At 40.5% G+C, this 25,235-nt stretch overlaps 1 protein-coding gene across 1 annotated transcript in view; it reads left to right on the top strand.

The window, feature by feature from the left end:
• Window positions 1–25,235, top strand: part of SGCD (sarcoglycan delta) — a gene marked incomplete at its 3' end in the record, with an annotated part of 395,556 nt that overhangs the window by 126,619 nt on the left and 243,702 nt on the right. The window lies entirely within an intron of this gene.

Genomic DNA, 25,235 nt, shown 5'->3' with positions numbered 1-25,235 from the left:
TCTTGAAAAAGAAAAAAGTAGAAGAGCTCATATTACCTAATTTAAAAAAGAACTACAGAATCAAGACAGTATAATGTTAGCAAAACAATTGAAAAATTGAATGATAGTATAGAATAGAAAATTAAAAAATTGACTCAATCGTATATAGTCAACACATAAACAGTCAGTTGATTTTTGACAAGGGTGTCAAGGCAATTTGATTGGAGAAAAGAAAGTTTTTTCTACAAATGGTACTGAAAAACCAAACTTATTTATTTTTAAAAAAGGAACTTCAGTCCCTACCTTGTAGTACACACAAAATTAATTTGAAATGGATCATAGACTAAAAATTAAAAGCTAAAACTGTTAAACTTCTAGAAGAAAACATACAAGATTATCTTCATGAGTTTGGGATAGGTAAAGATTTCTTAGGACATAAAAAGTACCCAACATACAAGAGTAAATGATTAATTGGACTTCATCAAAATAAAAACTTCCACCTATCAGAAGACACCATTAAGAAAATGAAAGAGCAAGCATGAGACTTAGATAAAATATTTTCAATACATTTATTTTAGAAAGGGTTTATATCAATAATATATAAAAAATGGCTACAGTTAACAATAGAAGACAACTCAATAAAAAATAGGTAAAAGACTTAAATAAATGTTGCACAAAAGAAAGTTTATGAATAGCCAATAAACACATGGAAAGGTCCTTAACGTCATTAGTCACTAGGGATATCCAAATTAGAACACCAATGAGATAGTATTCCACACATCCTAGGTGGCTAAAATTAAAAGATTGATTACACCATTTGTTAAGGGTATGCAGTAAGTAGAACTATCCCATGGTGCTGAGAATGTAAATATCACAACCACATAGCAGAATTGTTTTGTATTTTCCTATAAAGTTAAATATATACATACTCTATACCCAGAAATTCTACTTCTAAGTAACTAAGAGAAATTAAAATACATGTTCACAAGGTGCTTTTAAAATAATATTTATAGCAACTTTTTCATAATAACTGAAAAGCAGAAATAATCAAATATTCATCAACAAAAGAATGGATTTATTGTTGTATATCTATATACTCAGTAATTTAAATAAAAATACCGAACTTCTGACAAACATAACAATGCAGATGACTGTAAAAAAATATTAAGTTGAGTGTAAGAAACCAGACACAAAATAGTATATAATGGATGATTCCATTTGTAAGAATTTTAAGAACAGGCAAAACTAATCTGTGTGATAGAAATCAGAACATTGTTTGTAGGAATTGACTGAAAGTTAAACCTGGGGACTTCGGGAGTGAGAGTTTTCACTGAGATGGTAGCTTCATGTGTCTGTATGTTTGTCAAAATGTGTTAAATTACAAATTTATAATCTCTGCATTTCACTGTATAAGTGTTCTTGTAATAAAAAAAGAAAAGGAAATGGTTGGTAGGATTCAAATAAAGTCATCTAATATCATGAACTTCGCTTACTCAGTGCTTAAATTGGATAATTCCACCTAGGAAGACCCAACTAAGATCTCATTGAAGATTTGAGTGACTGTTTCTGCCATTTCCTCCCCTTATCAGAAACTTTGCAGCACTTATTAGCACCTTTACTTGAAGTTATTCTGTTTTGTAGGTTTTTACAGGTTTTTTCTGTCCAAATAATGGTAAATTCCGTGGGAGTATCATCTACATCAGTACTTCTCAAACTTTAATATGCACAAGAATTACCCAGGGACTTTATTAAATTACAGATTTTCGGGCGTTATCTTGTAGATACTCATTAGAATTGGCCTTGAGCTGAGGAATCTGTATTTTTAAGTAGCATTCCAGGTGGCGGTCTGCTGACCACCTTGTAAGAAACACTGATCTATATCACATTTGAACCATTTCTGTCATATCCACAAGGCTTTGAGTGCTATGTGCTAAGAAATAAGCTGTTTAATAAATAAACTACAGCTTCCCTGGTGGCGCAGTGGTTGAGAGTCTGCCTGCCGATGCAGGGGACGCGGGCCATGGCCACTGGGCCTGCGCGTCCAGAGCCTGTGCTCCGCAGCGGGAGAGGCCACAGCAGTGAGAGGCCCGCGTACCGCCAAAAATAAATAAATAAATAAATAAATAAATAAATAATCTAGATGAGTTTGAATCTCTCGGACACCAGTTTTCAACTGTGGGTAGATATTTTTTGTTGTTTTTTGTATTAGAAACTTCATACACATTCTAGGAACAACCCCAGATTTTTCCCAGCTCCTTCAGTTTTCAGATGTGAAAACTGAGGCCCAGAGAGCAACAGTGACTTTCCCAAGGTCTTTTAGCTAGCGAGAGCTCCATGGAGGCTGGAACTCACATCTCCTGACTTATAATCTAACTCAGCTTTCCCTATCACACCATGATTTTGTCAAGATCAGAAAGTGCACTGGTTCTCACGTGGGGGTCATTTTGTCCCCCAAGGGGTATTTGGCAATGTCCAAATCTATTTTTGGTCATCTCAATTAGGGGAGGGATGGCGGAGCGGTATGTGGTAGCTATTTAGTGGGTTGAGGCCAAGGATGCTGCCAGACACCCTACAGAGTACAGGACACAGCACAGCCCCTGCCACCAAGAACTGTCAGGCCCCAGATGTCCATAGTACAAGGTGAAAAAACTGTGTGCTAGTCACTGTGGAATTCAGTGGTCCCAGCTAACTCTTCCTGGAAATGTTTCAGCCTCGTGCAAGCACCGTGTGTCAGGATCTCCCTCAAATACTCTGGAGGCTGCCCTGTGTGCTTTTGTGCTCATCCTGGCTCTAAACCTGAGGCCTGGCTGCAGACACTCCTTTCCTCTAGGCATCTTGGACGGACTCAGCGCTGCCGTGGCAGCCTGTGTCATTTCTTTGACACAGCATTTGCCAGCAGCCAGCCAGGGAGTCCTGAACATGGGCCACCCCAGCCCTGCCAGCAGCTCTCTGGTGGGCCGGGAGCTGCTCCAACTGGTCACAGAAAGAGCAGCCAGCTGGGTTTGAAAGGAAACATTTAACTTGGGTCCTGATTGAAGCAGAAACCAGTTTAGAGATGTGCCCTCTCTAATTTGAGATTTTTTAAAGGAAAATTGGGGTAACGAGTAGGAAGGGAACCTCATAACTCAGGATATAAGGAAGGAGGGATGCTCAGTGTGTGCCCAGAGTCCATTTGGCCTAGTTTTGTTGTGCTGTTAGGGTAGCATTAACTTGATATACACACACTGGGTCTCAGGGTTTCAGTACTTCCAAACTATTTGACCTCAGGACTTCACTAAACTGCTCCAAGTCTTAGTTTCCCCGACTACAAAATACTGATGATAATAATAGTGCTGATACTAGAGAGTTGTTATAAAGATGAAACAAGCTAATGCATGTAGAGAAAGACTGTAGTGTAGTGATTGGTATGCAGTAAGCGCTAAATAAATGATAGCTGTTAGCTATGATTTTCCCACACCATTAGCTTGTAAAATGTGCCAGGTTCCACCTGCCTCTGAGAATACAGCAAGCCCCCTTCTTCCTTTTTACACCAATAATATATTGGGCATAGTTTCTCTATGCCTTAATTACTGCAAGCTGGCCTCTCTTCACAGTATCCCCATCAATTAACCATCCACAAACAGTTCCCTCCCTTGTCCCCACAAATCAGCCTTTCAACTGCAGTCACTGTTGCCCCGACTGTATTCCTTCTTGACTGAGCTGACTTCCCTGGCCCACAACCCCATTCGGAGGTGTCCCTCCTGTGTCATGGCATGTCTTCAGCATGATGGTGGGGTATGAGCTCTCCCAAGGCTGGTGGTATCAGAAGAGGTCAGAGCACATCTGGGAATCCACATGGAAGAGGAAGAAAAATCTCTTTGCTGCTCTGTGCCTTCTTTTTTTTTTCTTATGGGCCACAAAGCAGCCCATATCTGATTTAGAAATCTGTTCTGACTAGTTCTATCACCTTATTCCTCCAGCCCGTCTCTCCAAAAGGACTTCAATCCATCCAGAAAATAGGAGGAGACAAGATACTCTGTGACTCCCATTTTCTTCCAGTCCCTCCCCCAAGCCAACACTTTTAGCAAGTCCTGCTGTAACAAAGTAAACAGTCCCCAAAATAGCAGAGCTGCAAACAACTCCTGAAGGCCTCTGCAGGAGTGTGTATTTCTCTGGCAGCTTCAGGCACCCGACTCAGTATGTCAGGTATGAGGAGACCTGTTTGAATCCTAGAGGATTGGGTTGGGGACATAGAAAGAGGAGCAATGAAGCACTTGGTGGAGGAAGTGGCCAAACATGAGAAAGGCAGAAAGAAGGAGAAAAGAAAGATGTGCAGAAGGGGTAGCACATTTCTTGGAGTAGGATGCACTGGGGCTTGAAGGTGAAAACACCCAGGGATCTGAGTGAGCGTGAGAAAGCAGAGAGGCAATCCATTTGCTTTGTTGTGATTTGCGCGAACTGAAGGCAGCAGTCAGCTGTGGCCCCTTCCTCATCACTAAATGCCAGAGAAGGCTTGGCTAGCCCAGGTCTCCATGGGATTTATCAGCAAACCAGTCCAGGAACTGGATCACTTCCAAGTAGTCCCGTGTGGCTGGTTCTTGAACTTGGGGTACAGGAAGACGACAGGATTTGCAGGGATATGCAGATCTGCCCATCTGTTGGCACCTTCCAGTTACATTTCTGTGGTTTGCATTTTAACACAGTAAAAAATGGTTTTGAGTTAATCTTTGAAAAATTCATAAAATCCATACGATAGCGAAAAGAAAGCATTCCAGATATGAACTAGGTGTGCATAGCCAAAGTGGAAGCAGAATAAAGGTGATAGAAGAGCTGAGAAAGGGAGTGATTAGAAGAGACAAACAATGCAGTAATCATTATTTCTTACCCCTAACATCCAGAAAAACTGAATTCTGGTGTAATCATCATACTCAAACATGGCCATAAGGAGAGTTAAAGTTTAAAACTTTTCAAGAGAGGCGGTTGGAATTAATTTTGAGATTAGGGCATGAAAGAACCGTATCTTAAGCTGGAAAAAAAAAAAAGAAAAATGCCTTCAAGAAAATAGGGCATATTGTAATACTTCTGTGGCTAAATGTTGTACGTGGGGGAATTGGAACGCAGTGAATAGGAAATCCCCAGCTTCTTCAGCAGGATTGTTGTAGGGGAAAATTGTCACCCTAGGGAGGAACCCATCCTGGCAGCTTCATATAACGATGACTCTGGAAATCCCAATCAAGTACTGTCTGATAGGTAAACTAAATCATTTTGTTTTAAAAATATACATCCAGGCCAGTTGGTGTCACCAATCTAAGTAACAGCTTTGTCCCAAAATAGATGTTAGTACTGTGATCTCAGCAGGGATTTCTTTTTTTAGAGAAAGATATTTTAAGGGCCTACAAGAAGGTTTTTTGGAACTTCCAATATCCTTGAACTGCAAGAAGCAATAGCAATTTTAGACATGGAGTGTTAGTTCAGTGAACTTAAGAAAAAAAAGAAATAGAAAAAAAAAGAAAGGAAACCCATACAATTGTCAGTGCTAAGTGAGCTGAAAAGTAGTTTGAGAGAGTGTGTTGGACTCAATTCTTTCTGTATTCTGTTTTTACTTTTAAGGACTCCTTCAGTACTGTTGAGCCCCATTGAGTAGAATGGAACCAACCGAATATGGCATTTGTTTAATATGTATATGTTTTTGTGTTATACTGTGGTGGAGCCAGTACATTGAACAAAGCAAGTGAGACTCATAAGATGCTATCAGACAGCAAGGTTATTCTCCCAAATGCAATATAACCCATTAGAACCCACTCAGTATAGCCAGTGTTTCCCCTGACCTTGGATGAATGTAGGGCAGGCCCCATGGCTTTTCTGGTCACTCTCAGATAATGAGTCATCTGGACAAATCAAGTCACAAAAACAATCTCATTTCAGTAATTCCAGGGAAAAGAGGGAAAAGGGGAGAAGAGTCTTCCTTGACCAGTACTATTTTTGTTGGTGCCAGTGTTCTCTGCCCTTGGCCTGTGTTATGGGGACTTTATCTCAGGAGGACTTTGTAGGGATCTCTCACTAGCTGTTGCCTTGATACTGACAACTGCCTCTTCCAGGCTGATGGCCGTGATTTTCTAAATGTGTGTTTTTCGATTTGCGTATTTGTCTGTTTGGCAACCATTTATCACAGAACCAACGATATTAACTATAGTTTCTTATTTTCTCTATTCTTGATGGTCTGGCATTTGGGGGCCTTACAGACCCAGGAAGAGACTGTCCCTCCCAAGGCTATTTACAGACCCTTGAACAACACCGGAGTTAGGGGCACCAACCCCTGTACAGTTGAACATCTGCATATAAGTCTGGTCGGCCCTCCCTACCCATGGTTCTGCCTCTGCAGACTCAACAGTGGTGACTCATGTAGTACTGTAGTATGTATTTATTGAAAAAAAAAAAAGCCACATATAAGTGGACCGGTGCAGTTGCAGTTCAAACCCATGTTGTTCAAGGATCCACTGTCATTTATAATGATGTAACAACAACTTGCCTAGGAACACAACTTTCACATGCAATCCCAAGTCTATAGTCCCTACCGCCTCCTTATCTGACTCTTACACACCAGTTCAATATTTCCCCTGCCCGAAAGCATCCCAGAGTCAGGTATCAGACAAACTGAGGCCACCCCTGTAACCCAAAGCCCACTGGAATTATGCAAATAGCCAATCCTAAACTGTTTACTCTGCTTTACCTTGCCTTTCCTGGGGAAAACCCAATAAAGGCTCTGGCCTAGGCTACCCCCTCACTCCTGCTTTTTTCCCTGACCAAACCTGGTGCTTCTCCATGTTGCCTTGCATGGTGTGGCAGGCCCCCTTCTCTCAGGAAATAAAAGGAAAAATTGCTTCTTTCAGTGGCATTGGCCTTTGGTGTCATCACTCAGTCACCTGCAAAGATTAAGCAACTTTGCAGCAATTTGGGTACACATTTTAGAGCACATAGTATTTCACAATTTGAAAAAGCTTTTTTGGAAAGTGGTTCTGATCACATAATACCTGGACTCAGGATTTCATAGGACGCAGTTTAAAAATATTTAAGAGCAACCAAAAAATGCGGATATATAGCCATAGACACTTCATCTAAATTTTCTTTTAATGAACGGAACTAATCGTAATGGAGGTAAAAGGGGAAGTGAAAATTTACCTTTAAATCACATATTTTCTATGTCATTAGCTGCATAATGCAGTATTTCTCAAAGACTGTTCTCTGGAATAATCATTTCTGTAGACAGTTAACAGATAGTAGAGAAAAAAGTAGTATTTTAATCAAATGCTGTTGGAATCTCTGGATCAAACTGCCACCACCCTCTAGAGAGTGTACAAAATAATAAAGAATAGGAAACAGGGGGAACTACAGGGAATGCTGGGAGAGGCAGCATGGATCAGTGGAGACTTGAGACTGGAGTCTAGGGTTCAAGTGTAAATGTTGCCCTTTACAAGCTCTGTGAACTTTGAGTGTTGAACAGCAATTTTAATCCTCACCTCAACCATCAGGTGGAAATAACTGTTTCTTTAGTAACAGCTATGACTACTCCATGGCATATCAGATTTCTTTATTTTTGTTATACATCTTTAATTTCTGAGTGGACCCTCACTGAGATTGATGAGCAACGTACGTATATCAGGAATATGAGTGGGCTCCCTTCCTCAAGCCAGGAGGTAGGTGGCTTCAGCCACAGGCCCTCAGGATGGTCACTAGTGATGTCAGCCCTCTTCCAGCGAGGTTCTTATGAGATCAGGTAGCTGTGCAGGCAGCTCCGCTCCCTCACTGCTACTCTCAGCCACAGAAATTTTGTGGAAGCTCCCAAGACTAGTGAGGTGAGCTTCAGTCCTGAGAGGGATCTATGTAGCCACTCATTGGAAACCTGTCCCCTGAGGTATCTGTGTTCAAGCCATTCACAGGAACTGCAGTCCTCCAACCACCTTCCGCATCTTGCTCAGTCGCTCTCCACTTGCCATCCTTGGGAGCAAACAGCTGCCACCTGTTAGTCCTTTCTGGTAATCCAGCCAGCTCCTCAATGATCTTCAGCCTGAGAGTCAAATCCCCCCCACTCAAGTGTTTTATTCGATCTTCTCAGCGTGGAGAGAGAGAGAAAAAAAAAGTTTAATAAAATTTTACATTAAAAAAACAAATTTAAAGATTCTTCTTAAAAAATGCATGATGGAGCTAAGCAGCTATGTCCCTTTCAGGGTCTGCACTCTCTCCAGGCCTCCACCTGTGGGTCCATTTCATTCATTAAATTCACCCACCCAGCCTCTTTGGGCATTTGATTTGGGGACCCCTGCCTTTGACTTTAAAGCACTAAGACCTGAGGAGGATGCACTCTTTTTGCTTACATCCATGGTAGTATCTTACTCAAGCTCACAACCCTAAGAACCCCTACAGCTCCCTTTTCACCCCAACACAATGGCGTAAAAATAGACAAGACAGAAAAGGCACTCAGAAACAGTCAGCCCTGGCTTTTCCAAAAGTCTTGGCATGACTTCACTCCTCCTCTTCCTTTGTCTAATTGTGTTCTTCTAGAGAAGGTGGAAGGCACAGTTCATGCAAACCGCCCACTCGTAGGTCACTGACTGATATTATATTAAGTGCCAGAATCTGGTCTCTTGGTTTTCCCAGTGCTCTCCATGAAGTAGTAACCTACTCTGACCCAAATGTATGAAGTTGCCATAACTTGAAACCAAAGCAGACACCACCAGCTGCTGTTGTGATGAGTGTAGTGGCCTAGCAGAAGCACCTGTGGCTGGAAGGGCCCGCCTTCCAGCTATCTTGCCTGAGTGATACTTCTTCTCTACCCCCACTGGGATGGCTGAAGCAACAGCAAGACAAGTTGCTGACACAAATACTCTTGGCAGTCAGTAGGGAAGCACCATAAGAGTGCTTTCAACTGTACACAACACTCTGCCGGAATTAGAGAGACTGTACTTGACTGATAGGTAATAGAAACATCCAGAGAAAGTAAGGTTTTGATTAAAATTTTGATTCCGTTCTTCTGGGATTCCCTCAGTTTTTCCCTCAGTGGTTCTCTTTGGTTGGCGTCTCCTCAAATGGTTTCACACATGATAGCAAAATGGAATCAGCTGTTGCAGGCATCACATTTGCATACCACACATTTACAGCATAAAAGAGCTTCTCTCCCCTCCCCCACTTTGCTTAAAAACCCTGGGCTTCACTCTGATTGGACCAACTTATTTCTCAAGCCCAATATGAGCCAATCACTGTGCAAGGGGAATCAGATGACCCTGACCAGTTTGAGTCAGTCAGAATCTTCCCTTGGAACAGAGAGGAATCAGTTTTACCCAAATGGCACGGCTTCTACCAGGTAAGGTAGGTGGATCATTACCATAACTTCTCTACTAGCTTATTTAGCTAACTAGATTGGAGGGGAGAAAGAACGAAATCAACATTTTCTGAAACTGTACTCTCTCCTAGGAATAATGCTGGGTGCCTTACTCTCCTCGCAATTTCCACTACTGAAAATCACTTGTGCTTTTTAGGAAATTCCGAAAGCTAAATCTGAGAAGATTAAGGAAGTTGCTCAAGATTTAAGAGGCCCATTAGGTATTAACACTCAGATTTTATTGCTTTGAAAGGCCATACCTACAAAACACTATGTATGTAAAATGTCACAATATTCCCTGAGAATTGGGTGAGAGGAATACTATCAAGTAATAGAAAGATAGCTTTAGGAGCTAATTCCAGCTCTTCCACTAATAGTGTTATATGAGTCTTTTTTTTTTTTTTTTTTTTTGGTACGCGGGCCTCTCACTGTTGTGGCCTCTCCCGTTGCGGAGCACAGGGTCCGGACGCGCAGGCTCAGCGTCCATGGCTCACGGGCCCAGCCGCTCCGCGGCATGTGGGATCTTCCCGGACCGGCGCACAAACCCGTGTCCCCTGCATCGGCAGGCGGACTCTCAACCACTGCGCCACCAGGGAAGCCCCTGTGAGCCTGGTTTTGAACATATCTCTAAATCTCTTTCAGCATTGGTTTTGTCATTTGACAAATCGAATACTTCATAATAGAATGGATTCCATAATGCTGGGGAGAAGATTAGGATAATGGATATAGTATTGAAGTAAAGGGAAGATGCCTAACAAAAATAATTATTTTTCTCTCACCTAGAATATTGGTGTTGAAATTTCACTGTGAGGCCCTTATTCCTATAGCCTAAAGTTTCCTCCACTTAAAAAAATGTACACGCTCTTAAATTCTCATGCATTAAGCTAAAGCCTCAATCTTTAAAACCTATAAGGACCGGCCAGTAACAAATGGATAAAGAGAGACAGGGATAGACTGTTAGTGGTCAGGGAACTGTGATGATCTGAGCCTGGAGCCTCTTGACCACGTGAAAAGGAAAATGGCTACTCAGCTTTAGCCAATTGTAATCAATTAGGAATTTGAGCCTCTTTGCTAAATCTTACGAGTTTTCCAGAGAAACCCACAATCTGAATGGCTTGGTTTTTGTTTTGTTTTATTTAAAACACTACCTGCATCCAGAAAACTACATCTGCTGTCACGTAGTTTGAAACTTCTTCTATTATGTGTCTCTTGATCTACATGAGCCTGGGGTTTTCTTATCTACATCTGTCAAAAGAGAGAGATAATAATAGTACCTGCCCTCACGGGAATTTAGAGAAGAAGAAGAATGGAAATGTTGCTACAGTGAAGTTCAGATCCCTTCCAAAGTCAAGTTATTAAAAAAGACTGCTGAAGAGGTGTATTTCCTAAAAGCACCTGGGGGGAAGTGGCAAAGCTGGGTGCAGAACCCAGGGTGGGGATCCAAGTTCAGCTTTCTCTAATCCCCTTGGTCTCTACTAGCAAGTCTGTGAAGAGGCCCTGTGCTTCCTTTTGCCTCTTTAAGCCTGACTTATCCCATATACCACCTGCTTGGGCCTCCTGCTGGGGCCACTGTGCCTGCTGACTCAGGAGCCACACAGCCCACAGAGCAGGTCATCTCGTCCCAGGCCCCTGAAGGTAGAAACTTCCTCCTTTCCCACTGCCATGCCTAGCCGTCTGACTATTGAGGTTTTAATGAGATGCTGAATTGGGGAAATCATGGCTGCTGTGGGGCCTGAAATATCAGTCTCTGAGCCAGGACCCAATCCAAGGGATGGTAGTATTAGATTCCAGTCCTCACCTCCAGTGAGGTGAAAGAGATTGTGCAGGTCACCGCAGCCCGAATGATCACAGTGACTGGAGTTCTTGTTGGAAGTTTTCAGAAATTAAAATTCTGAAAGAAATGCCAGAGGTAGAAAAGGCTTGAATCTGCACTTGTCTGAAACAGTAAATATGATAACCATGGGCCACATGTAAAGCTATGGAGAGTTTGAAATATAGCTTATCTACATCAAGATGTGCTGTAAACATAAAATATACACCAGATTTTGAAGTCTTAGCACCAAAAAAAAAAAAAAGTAGGTTACATGATGAAATGATAGTATTTCAGATATAGTCGATTAAATAAAATATTCTTAAATTTAATATCCCATGTTTCTTTTCAATTTGTAATGTGGCTATTCAAAAATTCCAGATTAAGTATGACTTAGACCTGTCTATCCAGAGAAATTATTTCAAATGTGCTTTTAAATCACGCCACTTCCACTATGCAGACTCTCTTGTAATTAAGAATAATGTTCTCAATGATACCTAAATAAATAAATTAAAAGAATATTCTAAAAAAGTAATGTTCTCAATACTTTCTTATGTAACCTTTATAATATACATTACTGTAAGCATCATAAAATTTTATGCAGATATGTATGGCATCCTGTATAAATGCTGTGTATTCCATATTTTATGGGTAATTTAAGAGATTTTTCAAGATATTTTTACTTTTTGGACTTAATTTCTCTTTATGCATTGACTTTAGGGATTAACTTCACTCTTGTCCATTTGAAAGAGCACTGTGCTAGGTATCAAGAGGCTGTGCTAGAAAGTCTATGAATAATATTTTTAAAATAATGTTTCCTGACCCTACAGGCCCACCTTCCAAAAGCACGCTCTTGAGCAGTTTTATCCAGTGTTGGGGATGAATTTGAAGTGAGGCATACATACAGTCTCATACATGGCCTCCTCAGGGCTAAAAGCACATGTCACAATGCAGCTACCCTGCATTAATCTCTGTTGTCATCAACACAAATCATTTATTCTAAAACACATGACCTATATATTACATTACTTAATTATCCTTACATAAAGAATTATGCAGCAACATTCTTGTGTGATTGTGTGCCCCTCCACCAAAGGAAAAAAAAAGGATGTCTTGTAACTAATTCTAGCCTTCCCTTTTTTCAAAAGATGACAATAATACCTAATAGCATTTCCCTTTTTGCCGTGGCTGCCAGGAAACGTGGAGGAAAATCTCGTCCTCAGTTATAGTAAACTCTCTTGTTAAATTTAATGTAAAATCACCTTCTGCTAAAAGGATTTGGACCTCTCTTTTGACCTTCATATTAACTGTCATGTCTCGGGGCCTCCATGATGTTCAGACCCCCTGCTTTGCCTAATGCTGTTTATATCCCACCTACAAATGTATTTTGTGGGTGAGGTATAACATACAGGTAGAAAAAACCTAGAAAGATGAAATAATTTTCATTTTGTATGCCATCACCTCCATTAAGGCCTGGAGCAGAGGGTTGAGAAGGACTCTGAGGCTTTCCCCAACAACACAGGAATCAGTGCCATGGCCTATTTATGGCATTTGCTCTGCATTTCAGAGGAGGGGTGGCATCAATCACGACCACATTTGCCATCCTTGGTTGAATCTATGGCCATGGATTGTGGCAAAAGAAACTTATCCACGGATGAGGTGACCCAGAGGCTCTGGTCTTATCATCACAGTGCTCTAATCAGTATAGACTGACCTGTCAGAGTTGAGAGCAGTTCTATAAGTACTCAAAGTAGTCAAGCATTGTTCTCCACTTGAAGAACCCACTTTGCCTGGGCACCTCCTTTCCATTGCTTTATTTTCTCCCTAGTTCTGATTTCAATACTTTGAATGCACATGACTTATGTTCTAAATTTTAGAATCCCATTCTGGATTCTAAAACTGGTCCATCTTTGACACTTACTTCTGTCTCCCTTCATGTTCAGGTCTCATCTCCTCCAGGAGACAGCTAGCTAATGAGGGCAGCCTTTGTGGCTGATTTGCCTTTTTGTTTTTCTACTCCCAACCCCTAGAACATGCATTCAGTGCCAAGCACAGTATGGCATAGTGTTTAAGAGTCCAGCCATTAGACTTTGACACACTTGATTTCAAATTTCAACTTCATCATTTACTAGTTATTTGTCCTTGGGCAAATAACTTGTTTCTAAGACTTAGTTTTATCATCTACATATGTGGATAATAATGGGACCTGCCTCAGGGGTTGTTACAAGCAGTCAGTGTATATTGAATATTTAGCTCATTGTCTGGTATATTTTAAGGGATTGGTAATATTTTTTCATTGTGTTTTACACATATTATCATCAAATAATGATTGTCGAATCAGTGAACAAAGTGACTGTACCTCTCATTGTTTTTTCTTGATGAAAGTGTCAGATGTTCCTTCCGCCAATTATTTTATCTCAAAACACGGACAGTAATGCTTGCTCACTAGACTTCGGTAAATAAGAAACTCTGTGTTCTCTTTAGAATACATATCCTCTCTAAAGTCAAATACAAAGATAATATTGTAAATGAGTGAGATTATAAGTGCTTTTAATCCTCTTTGTATCATTTGAAGAGGTATCAAGAGATAAAAAGAAAAGTAAATTTATAAAATACTTTTCAAAACACTTACATGCACGTTACCAATCTGTCTTCCCTATAAGATAGTGAGTTAAGCAGAGAAGGTAGTATTATCCCTTTAGTCAGTTGGAAAATGGAGACCTACAACGTTTGAATAGTCTAGGACAGAGTTTCTCAACCTCAGCACTTTGAACCAAGTAATTCTTTATTGTAGGAGGTTGTCTTGTGCATCATAGTATGTTTAGCAGCAACCCTGGCCTCTGCCCACTAAGTGCTGTTAGCTCCCCCTCTCTCCGATTGTGACAATCAGAACTGTTTCCAGACATTTCCAACTGCCCACTTAGGGAGCAAAATCACCCCTGGCTGAGAACCATTGGTTGAGGGCCATAAAACAGTAAAGCAGAAGACCTTGTCATAGAAGCCTGCTCTTGTTCCTTCAGTGCTCACAGGAGTAAAACAGGGTGAGGACAAGAAGGCAGAAAGAGTACTGGCATTTGGGCCTGGTGAGCTAGCAGAAGGGATGTGCAGGTGAATAGGAGCGTTTCCCAGGAAAAGAGGATGGGTGGGGAAGGGTTGACTTCCTGCAGATGCCACTGAGCAAAAGGATAAATGCATTTCTGTTAAAAACTTGGGCTGGAGGTGTTCGTATCTTGAGTAGTGTTTTACAGACCTTCAGTGACAGCTAGATGGGTATAAGAGGCAGGAGTTTGGGCCTGGAGTTTAATTAACATTTGTACCCACGTATGATGTGAGTGGCCTCTAGAATTTGATGGAAACCGATTCTTAGAGGATTGTCTCAGTCAGTCTGAGTATCCACTCCTGACATCACCATCTAGTTGACATACTCTGAACCTTCTGGCTCATCCACAGTAGTTTATGCCACAGCTGCTTTTTGCTCCAGTCTTGGTTTGATGGTTACCAGGTATATTCAGATAGCACAAAAGTTGGGAAAGGATTGCTTATTTATCCAGAACTCTATAGCCAGAGACTAGTTAGACCAGTTAAAGTGATTTCAGAAAACCTGGTCTAAAGTGTGACTTTTGCAGTCTATTCATTCCCTAAGAAGGATGGTTAGATTACCCCAGCAAGATTTTCATTTGTTCCCTTTTCACCCCAACCCCTTCACGCCCACTATATAAATTTTTACTAATTTAGAAACCTTATTTCTTTGTTTGAACCATTGATTCAACTTGAACCCCTGGTTTGGAGGCACTCTTGAAGGTGCCTAGCTTGGGGTCTTTGGGTGCTGGTCTGTTGTCATGTCCAGTGTTTGTTTTAACTCTCAGCTTCATGAATCAAAGCTATACACTTGGCCCTTCCATAGGCCTTTTATTTACTCCGTTCATTCACTTATCCATCTATCCACCCAACAGGAATTTGTTAGGTTGTCTACTCTAGGTCAGGCTATAGGCAAGTCCCCACAGTGCTTTGAACCCCATATTAAACACTGGTTTGGAGAACTGCCTTTGACCTAGGTATATTTCACTTGTTGGAGGAAAAATAGAATTGTTTTTCAGTTGTTATAGAGTGACATCACCTCGAGAGTGCTTTTTCTGGATGCTAGGTGTCCTTGGCTTCCTCTGTACTGTTTTCTGTTAGCAGGTCCATTTGGTTTGATTAGAATGATAAGGAGTTTCTTCAAAGCATTCCTGGAACACATATTCTCAGACAGTTGCAACCACTTGTACAGAATAGTATAAAAATTATTTTATTAAATCATTGGGTCTTCATTCTGACCAGCTGTGTGATACTGGGAAAGTAACCTCTCTGTGATGTATTTCATCATCTGTGATATTAGAGAATCATAGTTAATGATTGCTAAGGCCTTCTGGCTCTAAAATAAATTCTAAATAATTGGAAGAATATTGAGATTTTTTAAATATCTGGGACGTTCTTTCTGATGACCTAAATTTTTAGGATTCTGCAAACACAACTCTGGAGTGAGGTAAGGTCCCTGTTTTAATTCATTGCTTGACATTTTGTATTGTTCTGTTCCACACTAACTTTCAGAAGGTCTGACTGATTTGGGTATTGTTCAATACTAACAGAAAGGTAAAGTGGAAAGAGCACTGTGTGAGGGGTCAGGAGACTAAATCATGGCTGTAGTCCTGCCACTCCTTGTGTGACTGTGGGCAAGTCACACCAGAGCCTTAGCCTCCATTTCTTTTTCTGTTAAAATGGCTAAGTTAGCTTACGTGATCTCTAATGTTCCTTTTGCTCTAAAATTCTTCAGTTTTAAACGTAGATGTGTTATCAAACCAAAACTTGGGTCCGCTCGCCCGTGCACAGTAAAGCCAGTCTACTGACACCAGGTTGTGGTGAAAGAAAATGCAGCGTTTATTGTAAAGCACAGTACAAGGAGTCCAGGACAGCTAATGCTCAAAAAGCCCAAACTCCCTGATGGGTTTCAGCAAAGCATTTTTAAAGGCAAGGTGAGGGAGAGCAGTCCTAGGGTTTGTGATAAGCTCATGCACAAAGACTTGGTTTTAGTGATTTGTCAGGGATAACGCATTTATTAAAAAAAATTTGACTGACTTCCTATTATATGTCAGGCATTGTTCCAACAATAAACAAAGCATTGTCCCTCTCTCCATGGAGCTACGATCTAGCTGGGGCACCAATCATACACAAGTAAATAAAAGTGGAATGTCAGATATTGAGCCGTGCATGGGCATAGATGAAGCGAGGGGTACTCTGTTGCATGGCATGGTCAGGAAAGGCCTCATGAAGGATGTCATGTGTGAGAAAGACCTGAATGAAGTGAAGAAGCCAGCTGTGTCAAGAGTTTGGGGGAGATCATTCCAGGCAGGGGGAACGACAAGTACAAAGGCCTTGAGGTTGGACCTGTTTGATGTGTTCAGAGCACAAGCAAAAAGGCCAGTGTGGCTGCTGTGAAGTTGTGTTCTTCTGACTTTGCCTCCAAGCCCTTGGACTAGCCTTCAACAGAATTCTTCCTTTTCTTATATACGTGCTTGATATTTAACAGGAATCATCCCGGTGACATTTTAGAAGACAACGAATCTTAGATGTCTGACTGTGAGGGAAAAGGGATCACCCTGAGGTTGAGGAAAGAGAATTGATACAAATTGCAGTTGACACAGTATGCCCCTCTTAAACGCTTACAGACTCCTGATGCTCACAAAGGTGGTTCATGTTACCTCTCTTCTTTTGTCTTTGCCCACCAACAGCTGAAAGGAGGGGGAAGTATAGGAATCTTGCAGCTTCATTTCTATGTGTAGTCAACCCCAGGGGGAAGTTTAGGTTCCTCCCTTTCTTCTGTATTTCTTAACCTCTCTCCTGAGAGCAGTAGCCTCTGTAAAGCCCAGTACTTCAGACATGATGTCTGGCAAGTAAAGTATGTTGTTGTGACCCTCAGAATAAGAGCTGAAGGCCACTTCATCCACTTAAACTGAGATGGGCCCTTCTCTACCGGCCACGCTAGCCAGGTTGTTTAAATGTCTGGTTTTGATCTTCCTTTAAAAAAAAATAATGGATACAGCAAGCACATTTCTAGGTATTGAATTTCAGTAAAGCCCTGTTATTCATTATAGTGTTTCTCTATTTCAAGTTTGCAAAGTGGACATCATCCAGGAGATTAGAACCAGCTATGGGGCATCTCCACTAACATTTTTACCCACATCAGACAGAGCTTAGAGTACTATAACCCAGACTTTGGAGCTAAATCCAGGTGAGAGAGGGAGTAACCTGATGCCAGTTAGAATGGCTTTCTCTGCCAGGATGTTATTTTGCAGGATTTGAAAGCTTAAATCTATGGCAACAGAAAGAAACTCTGTGAATACTTCCATGAGTCTGAAATCGACATCCCAGAAACCAGGTTTTTCCAACATACAGAAACTAAGTCAGGGGAGTGCCACATGTCAGGTCTGGACCTAATGGAAATGAGTCCATGAGCTTTAGTCTGAATCCACTAAAGAACTCATTCCCTAGCCCGTGACATTATTATGAAAGAAGAGGAAAATCTGAAATACTCCTAGACTTGAGAATCTCTACCCATAAAGAAGGATTTCTTTTTCCTAAAAAGATGGAGCAGGTTGAGGCCAAACCCTCTTTCTACTTTCAACTAAAAGAGGAGAAGTAACATTGATAAAACACCTACAGCTTGCCACTTACTATGCCAGGTGACTTAAATATTTGTTAAATACTACCATCCACCATGGTAGCTTTTTGATTTTTTATACAAGCGCAAACTGAGGTGCAAAATTTTAAGCAATTTCCTTAGGTCACATAGATGATAAAGAGTAGAACTGGCATATGAGAATGAGTCTTTTTGATACTAAAGTTGTTACTGCCCTGCTCCATAAAAACAGACATTTTAAAATCTGAAGTTAACCCGATGGTGGAGCTGCCTGCACATATATGCAGGAACTGAGCATCCGCGTGCTCAGGGAGGTGGAAAGTCAAGCCCAGTTTTAAGACACAGGCAAGAAGGAAATAGCTGTCCCTGGGAGAAGGAAGATCAACAACCCATGGGCACCTCAAAACCATATTCACAGGAGTCTGGCTTGGGAAAGAAAAGGACAATGTAAAATGTTACCTTCCTTTCTCAACCGAGCAATGCAGAGATCTTGGAGAGCTGACCCTGCATCAGTTACTTTGGATAAATGCCCACCTCTACACTGAGTAACTCTGGTAGCCTGCCAACCACCAAACCCACAAGAGGCCAAAGGGCTTAGAACAGTAACTGGCACAGAGCAAGCAGCATACTCCAGTATCGAGCAGTTTCTTGTTGGGAAGTACCAGCAAGATATTAGAAGCCAAGTTATCTCCATGCTCCTTTTCTACATCAGAGCAGCCATATGACACTGTGAAAAGAGCCTAAACATTGGATGGACAGCAAGCGGCCTGCCACATGGCTGACAGGGCAAACCCCACCAGACCAAAGAAATGAAGAGGAAATAGGCAGTCTACCCGAAAAAGACATCAGAGTAATGATAGTAAAGATGATCCAAAATCTTGGAAATAGAATGGAGAAAATACAAGAAGCGTTTACCTAGGACCTAGAAGAACTAAAGAGCAAACAAACAATGATGAACAACACAATATATGAAATTAAAACTTCCATAGAAGGAATCAATAGCAGAATAACTGAGGCAGATGAACGGATAAGTGACCTGGAAGATAAAATAGTGGAAATAACTACTGCAGAGCACAATAAAGAAAAAAGAATGAAAAGAATTGAGGGAGATCTCAGAGATGTCTGGGACAACATTAAATGTGCCAGCATTCGAATTCTAGGGGTTCCAGAAGAAAAATAGAGAAAAAAAAAACTGGACTGAGAAAATACTTGCAGAGATTGTAGTTGAAAAGTTCCCTAATGTGGGAAAGGAGCTAGTCAATCAAGTCCAGGAAGCACAGAGAGTCCCATGCAGGATAAATCCAAGGAGAAACACGCCAAGACACATATTAATCAAACTGTCAAAAATTAAATACAAAGAAAGCATATTAAAGGCAGCAAGGGAAAAACGACAAATAACACACAAGGGAATCCCCATAAGGTTAACAGCTGATCTTTCAGCAGAAACTCTGCAAGTCAAAAGGGAATGGCAGGACGTATTTAAAGTGATGAAAGGGAAAAACCTACAAGCAAGATTACTCTACCCAGCAAGGATCTCATTCAGATTTGACAGAGAAATTACAAGCTTTACAGACAAACAAGAGCTAAGAGAATTCAGCACCACCAAACCAGCTTTACAACAAATGCTGAAGGAACTTCTCTAGGCAGGAAACACAACGGAAGGAAAAGACTGACAATAACAAACCCAAAACAATTAAGAAAATGGTAATAGGAACAAACATATCGATAACTACCTTAACTGTAAATGCATTAAATGCTCCAACCAAAAGACATAGACTGGCTGAATGGATACAAAAACAAGATCCATATATATACTGTCTACAACAGACCCACTTAAGACCTACGGACACATACATGGTGAAAGTGAGGGGATGGAAAAAGATATCCCATGCAAATGGAAATCAAAAGAAACCTGGAGTAGTAATTCTCATATCAGACAAAATACACTTTAAAATCAAGACTGTTACAAGAGACAACGAAGGACATTACATAACAATCAAGGGATCAATCCAAGAAGAAGATATAACAATTTTTGCACCCAACATAGGAGCACCTGAATACCTAAGGCAAATGCTAACAGCCATAAAAGGGGACATTAACAGTAACACAATGATAGTTGGGGACTTCAACACCCCAGTTTCACCAATGGCCAGATCATCCCCAATGAAAATAAATAAGGAAACACAAGCTTTAAATGACACATTACACATTTTGGACTTAATTGATATTTCTAGGGCATTCCATGCAAAAACAGCAGATTACACTTTCTTCTCAAGTGCTCATGGAACATTCTCCAGGATAGATCATATCTTGGGTCACAAATCAAGCCTTGGTAAATTTAAGCAATTTAAGATAATTGAAATCATACCAGGTATCTTTTCTGATCACAGTGCTATGAAACTAGATATCAATTACAGGAAAAAATGTGAAAAAATACAAACACATGGAGGCTAAACAATATGCTACTAAATAACCAAGAGATCACTGAAGAAATCAAAGAGGAAATTAAAAAATACCTGTAAACAGATGACAGTGAAAACACGATGACCCAAAACCTATGGGATGCAGCAAAAGCAGTTCTAAGAGGGAAGTTTATAGCAATACAATCCTACCTCAAGAAACATCTCAAATAGACAACCTAACCTTACAGCTAAAGCAGTGAGAGAAAGAAGAACACAAAAATCCTGAAGTTAGCAGAAGTAGAGAAATCATAAAGATGATATCAGAAATAAATGAAAAAGAAATCAAGGAAACAAGAGCAAAGATCAATAAAAATAAAAGCTGATTCTGTGAGGAGATAAACAATGCTGATAAACCACTAGCCAGACTCATCAAGAAAAAAAGGGAGAAGACTCAAATCAACAGAATTAGAAATGAAAAAGGAGAAGAACTGACACTGCAGAAATACAAAGGATCATGAGAGATTACTACAAGCAGCTACATGCCAATAAAGTGGACAACCTCGCAGAAATGGACAAATTCTTAGAAAATCACAACCTTCCAAGGCTGAACCAGGAAGAAATAGAAAATATAAACAGATCAATCATGAGCAATGAAATTGAAGCTGTGATTAAAAATCTTCCAACAAACAAAAGCCCAGGACCAGATGGCTTCACAGGGGAATTCCATCAAACATTTACAGAAGAGCTAACACCTGTCCTTCTCAAACTCCTCCAAAATTTAGCAGAAGGAGGAACACTCCCAAACTCATTCTATGAGGCCACCAGCACCCTGATACCAAAACCAGATAAAGATGTCACAAGGAAAGAAAACTACAGGCCAATATCACTGATGAACATAGATACAAAAATCCTCAACAAAATGCCAGCAAACAGAATCCAACAGCACATTAAAAGGATCATACACCATGATCAAGTGGGGTTTATTCCTGGAATGCAAGGATTCTTCAGTATACGCAAAGCAATCAATGTGATACACCATATTAACAAATTGAAGGAGAAAAACCATATGATCATCTCAATAGATGCAGAAAAAGCTTTTGACAAAATTCAACACCCATTTATGATAAAAATCCTCCAAAGAGTAGGCATAGAGGAAACTTACCTCAACATAGTAAAGGCCATATATGACAAACCCACAGCCAACATCAATCTCAATGGTGAAAAACTGAAACCATTTCCTCTAAGATCAGGAACAAGACAAGGTTGCCCACTATCACCACTATTTTTCAACATAGTTTGGGGAGTTTTAGGCACAGCAATCAGAGAAGAAAAAGAAATAAAAGGAATCCAAATCGGAAAAGAAGAAGTAAAGCTGTCACTGTTTGCAGGTGACATGATACTATACGTAGAGAATCCTAAAGATGCTACCAGAAAACTACTAGAGCTAATCAATGAATTTGGTAAAGTAGCAGGATACAAAATTAATACACAGAAATCTCTTGCATTCCTATACACTAATGATGAAGAATCTGAAAGAGAAATTAAGGAAACACTCCCATTTACCACTGCAACAAAAAGAATAAAATATCTAGGAATAAACCTACCTAAGGAGACCAAAAGCCTGTATGCAGAAAATTATAAGACACTGATGAAAAAAATTAAATACGATACAAACAGATGGAGAGATATACCGTGTTCTTGGATTGGAAGAATCAACATTGTGAAAATGACTAGACTACCCAAAGCAATCTACAGATTCAGTGCAGTCCCTATCCAACTAGCACTGGCATTTTTCACAGAAGTAGAACAAAAAATTTCACAATTTGTACGGAAACACAAAAGACCCCGAATAGCCAAAGCAATCTTGAGAACGAAAAACAGAGCTGGAGGACTCAGGCTCCCTGACTTCAGACTATAGTACAAAGCTACAGTAATCAACACAGTATGGTACTGGCACAAAACCAGAAATATAGATTAATGGAACAGGATAGAAATCCCAGAGGTAAACCCATGCACCTATGGTCACCTTATCATTGATAAAGGAGGAAGAATATACAATGGAGAAAAGACAGCCTCTTCAATAAGTGGTGCTGGGAAAACTGGACAGCTACATGTAAAAGAATGAAATTAGAACACTCCCTGACATCATACACAAAAATAAACTCAAAATGGATTAAAGGCGTAAATGTAAGGCCAGACACTGTAAAACTCTTCGAGGAAGACATAGGCAGAATACTCTATGACAGGAATCACAGCAAGATCCTTTTTGACCTAGCTCATAGAGAAATGGAAATAAAAACAAAAATAAACAAATGGGACCTAATGGAACTTCAAAGCTTTTGCATAGCAAAGGAAACCATAAACAAGACAAAAAGACAAACCTCAGAATGGGAGAAAATATTTGCAAACGAAACAAGTGACAAAGGATTACTCTCCGAAATATACAAGCAGCTCATGCAGCTCAATATCAAAAAAAACAAATAACGCAATCCAAAATGGGCTAAAGACCTCAATAGACATTTCTCCAAAGAAGATATATAGACCGCCAACAAACACATGCAGGGGTGCTCAGCATCACTAATCATTAGAGAAATGCAAATCAAAAATACAGTGAGTTATCATCTCACACCAGTCAGAATGGCCATCATCAAAAAATGTATAAATAGGGCTTCCCTGGTGGCACAGTGGTTGGGAATGTGCCTGCCCGTGCAGGGGGCGTGGGTTTGAACCCTTGTCTGGGAGGATCCCATATGCCGCGGAGCAGCTGTGCCCTTCGGCCACAATTGCTGAGCCTGCGCATCTGGAGCGTGTGCTCCGCAACAGGAGAGGCCACGATAGTGGGGGACCCGCGCACCGCAGTGTAGAGTGGCCCCCGCTTGCCACAGCTAGAGAAAGCCCTTGCACAGAAGCGAAGACCCAACACAGCCAAAAATAAATAAATTTTTAAAAAAATATACAAACAGTAAATGCTGGAGAGGTTGTGGAGTAAAGCGAACCCTCTTGCACTGTTGCTGGGAATGTAAATTGATACAGCCACTATGGAGAACGTATGGAGGTTCCTTAAAAAACTAAAAATAGAACTACCATATGACCCAGCAATCCCAGTACTGGGCATATACCCTGAGAAAACCATAATTCAAAAAGACACATTCACCCCAATGTTCATTGCAGCTCTATCTACAGTAGCCGGGACATGGAAGCAACTTAAGTGTCCATCGACAGATGAATGGTTAAAGAAGTTGCACATGTATATATAATGCGATATTACTCAGCCATAAAAGAAACAAAATTGAGTTATTTGTAGTGAGGTGGATGGGCCTAGAGTCTGTCATACAGAGTGAAGTAAGTCAGAAAGAGGAAAACAAATACCATATGCTAACACATATATGTGGAATCTAAAAGAAAGAAAAAAAAAGTTTTGAAGAACCTATGGGCAGGACAGGAATAAAGATGCAGACGTAGAGAATGGACTCGAGGATATGGGGAAGGAGAAGTGTAAGCTGGGATGAAGTGAGAGAGTGGCATGGACATGTGTACACTACCAAATGTAAAATAGATAACTAGTGGGAAGCAGCTGCATAGCACAGGGAGAACAGCTCAGTGCTTTGTGACTGCCTAGAGGGGTTCGATAGGGAGGGTGGGAGGGAGACACAGGAGGGAGGCGATATGGTGATGTATGTATATGTATAGCTGATTTACTTTTTTATGCAGCAGAGACTAACACACCATAGCAAAGCAATTATACTCCAAAAAAGATGTTAAAAAATAAATAAATAAAATCTGAAGTTAAGAAAGAAAATATTGTTACTCCCTAACCTAACATCTTCATTGCATGATTACTTGTTAGGCTGTGTATTTTTTCAAGCTATTCACGCTCCCTCTTATTCAACCACTCTGAAATGGCTTTTGTATGTTCCTGGACTAGATCTCATTCTCAGACATATATTAGTTATGGTGGCAGAGTATACTCTTTTTTTTCTTTTAAAGCTCTCCCATTATAAGGTATTATATGATAAAAAAAAAAAAAGGTGGCTTAGATGATAAAAAATGGTGGGAGAATTTTCCTAGCACACTCTGGATGCAATGAATAACACAAGTTGGTTTATGTTGAAGGGGTTCCTTTTACCTGAGTTTGGAAATTACCAGGGGTCATCTTGGTTAAATTAGATTTTAATTCTGAAATATTGTTGCTGGAAGTGTTCCCACTGGCCAGTTCATATCTCTTGAATAATAGGATTTGAGCCAGAATTGAAAGTGTGAGGAAAGTGAATGAGGAGTATCTGTCACGTAACCTTTAGGAAAAAAACGTGTTCCTAATACAGAGTCTTACAAGTGCAGTAAGTGTTACCGTAATGCATATATCTGTTGTTCCTGAGGAACAAGAGCTCTTTAGACGAATGGTTTCTCGTTAACTTGATGTCTCCTCTGCTATACCTGTTGAGCATGGCCTGAGAGATACTGTGTTCCCTCTATTCGTATTTTATGCATCTCTGTTGTTCTGCCATGTTTTGAGTATAAGAGAAGGAGCTCTCTTGCTTGTTAACCTCTCTGACATACTTGGGCTGTAGAGAATATAGGAAAGAGTGAATCTTTTTTTCTATGTCTTCCTTATACCCAAAGGTCTTAGAGAGAGCCATGAATAAAATAAAGGCACATCTCTCAAGATGCTTCTATATAAGCGCATAGAACAAAAACAGAACGTGAAGAAGCACCCTACTTCTAGTTGGCTGCAGTAATTATAAACTCTTACGGAACTATTCCCCACAAGGTTACATTATATTAAGGGGTTGATTTCCCAGTACCTGTGATAGCCCAGATTCCCATCAAGGTCAAGATTGCCATAAGCTGTTTGTAGTTGTGACACAGCTCATTCTTTCCCTATCACATTATAATCTTAAACCTGGCATCGTACTCTGGCAGAGAACCAAAGCGAAGTTCTAACTGGGTGCCTGATAACTCTTAATACTGTTATGTAATGGGGCTTCCCTCTCATGGGAAGCAGAAGTGGTTAAC

This window comes from Leucopleurus acutus, assembly GCF_964270905.1.
Source record: "Leucopleurus acutus genome assembly, chromosome: 3".
In the NCBI taxonomy this organism is placed as follows: domain Eukaryota; kingdom Metazoa; phylum Chordata; class Mammalia; order Artiodactyla; family Delphinidae; genus Leucopleurus; species Leucopleurus acutus.
Note: the sequence above shows the minus strand (reverse complement) of the source record. Positions and strands in the feature narration are given on the sequence as shown.